The sequence below is a fragment of the Rhinolophus sinicus genome, chromosome 10 (genome assembly GCF_057876585.1).
Source record: "Rhinolophus sinicus isolate RSI-liver-muscle chromosome 10, RSI-T2T, whole genome shotgun sequence".
NCBI lineage: Eukaryota > Metazoa > Chordata > Mammalia > Chiroptera > Rhinolophidae > Rhinolophus > Rhinolophus sinicus.
Window position 1 is genome coordinate 5,898,383 of NC_142510.1, and position 2,236 is coordinate 5,900,618.

Sequence of the window (2,236 nt, forward strand, 5' to 3'; positions counted from 1 at the left end):
GGACTCTAACCCCCTGGCCACCGTGCCAGGCTCTGGGCCCCCATCACGTCCATCTTCTCCTCTCTGTCAGAGATAGCCCTCCCTGATCTGGCTGATTCACTGAGGAACCCCCAGATCCGGCTCCCCTCAGCATACACCAGGCACACCATGAGTGCTTCCTTCAATTAGGAATCTTGGGCTGATACAGGTTTTCAGATACTGCAACACCCCAGCTCCTGGAGACTGACGTCGTGGCATAATCTCTTTCAATGCATTCAGGAGGCCCCTGCATCCTTTCAGGGTGCAAAGGGAGACAAGTGTCATTGGACGGTAGCTCCATTTACTGAGGCCTGTCACTCTGGCAGCTGCTTTACCAACGCCAGCGCTGGCCAGAGACCCATTTTACAGAGGGGCAAACGGAGTCCCAGAGGGGGGGGGAGAGAGAGAGAGAGTTCTGTTTTTATGTCAGAGCTGCTCCAAATCTGGGCAGGATTTCCTCTCTCGAACGCACTAGCTACAATGGATTTCCTTTTAAAAATAGCAAGCCAGACGCCAGCTGACTCTGGGTGTGGGCCCGGTGTCAGGCAACAGAGTTCTATCTTTAGAGGACAAAATTGGACTTTAGTGTGCAAAAAAATACTTAGGGGCTCTTCAGTGTCTTGCCCGAAGGTGATGGGCATTCGCGGGGTGCACTGTTTCCAGGTGGCCCCTGGGACACTGGAGTTTGCGAGCCCCGCGCACCCGGAGCCCTCCACCCTCCCCTCTCCCCAGACCACCAGGTGCCCAGGGACCTCCGTAGGGTGCAGTGTCCCGCGTGGTAAATTTGTGGTGCGCTGGCTGGGACACCCAGACCGCGAGGGCGGGAGACTTTGAACCTAAACTGAGTGAAAACAGTTGGTCCGCTAGAGCTCGGGGTCGGCTCGGGCCTGAACGCGGAATCCAAGGGTGTGCAGCATACTGATGAACACTTTGGAAAAGTAGTGTCACCCCTAAAAAGTCTCCCTTCCCTGCGAGGAAGACCTAAGTGGCAGGCACGGACGGGGTTCGAACCCGTGATCTTCGGTTTACGAGACCGACGCCTTACCACTTGGCCACCGCGCCTGCGTTAGAATGGCGGCTCCGCGAGCCTCTATCTTGGCGCCGCTCCCGTGAGCTCGCCCGGCGTGCACGCGCACGAAAGTGAGCGCGTCGCGGCCCCGCCCCCTCGCCGCGGCCGGGATATAAGGCGGGGCTCCGGGGGCCGCACGCCGGCCACTTGTCTCAAGCTCCGGGCGGCCTGCCCGGCCTGCGGGTCCCTCGGCCGCCGCTTGCCGGGGCGCGGAGTCCCTGGAAGCCCCATGGCCTTGTCAGGAGGCGTGTCTGGAACTCGGGAGCGGGAGGGACGCTCGCCGACGTCTCAGAGCCTGGTGTTCGAAACCCAGGTCTGCCGGAATCTCTGCACAACCTCGGACGACCGGACTCGGAGCCTCAGTTTCCCCTTCTGGACGACGCTCCCTATAGGCGGAGGAAGGGTGGCGTGCTCCGCCCGAGCAGGCACTCTGCACGCGTTGTGGAATGAATACGTAAGTCTTCTGAAATGAAAACCCCAAAGCCCCTCTGCTCCCACGTTGCCCGTGTCGCCCGGGGTGGGTGCGGGTCCCGGAACCGGCAGCCTCACCTGGGAGCTGGTGAGAAATGCGGCTCCTCCCGCGCACCCAGACCTGCCCAGTTAGCCCTGCGAGTGGAGCCCGGCAATCCGGGTTTTAACGAGTCCTCCAGGTGACGCTGAGGCGCGGGAACGGCTGAGTCCCTCCGCTCCCGATAATTGAAGCCACCTGCCTGTTTATAGATTCAAACGTGCCCTTTCATATTTTAGCAAATGGGATGGCTTTATAGTCCTCTGTACTTTGAGCTTTTATGAGTTAATATATGATGTGTTAACTAATACAATGGCTTGGGGTACATAATACAATATCACAATAATACATATTTAATCAATATAATTAATAACCTATTATTAATGTGAGGTAGAATCTTACAATATTGTGTGGTAAATTAAACTGCAGAATATACTATAATATTATGCATAAATGACTGTATTCTCTTTTTTAGCTGCCTGGTTTTCTATTCAGTGGCTGTATCACAATTGATTCAGTCAGGTAGACCTTGAGTTATGTGCAGCTTTTTTGCGGCACAGAACATTCTGCTACGTGTGTCTTTGCCGCCTGGCACCAGTGATGCTTGTAGGGTATATGGAGACAAATATTGAGAATGTCCA

General features: G+C 55.7%; 1 non-coding gene across 1 annotated transcript; it reads right to left on the reverse strand.

Moving 5' to 3' along the window:
• Positions 1 to 1,008: 1,008 nt before the first annotated feature.
• Positions 1,009 to 1,080, reverse strand: TRNAT-CGU (transfer RNA threonine (anticodon CGU)). The gene has a single exon. It is a non-coding gene; the product is annotated as a tRNA-Thr (tRNA).
• Between the last annotated feature and the right edge of the window lie 1,156 nt (positions 1,081 to 2,236).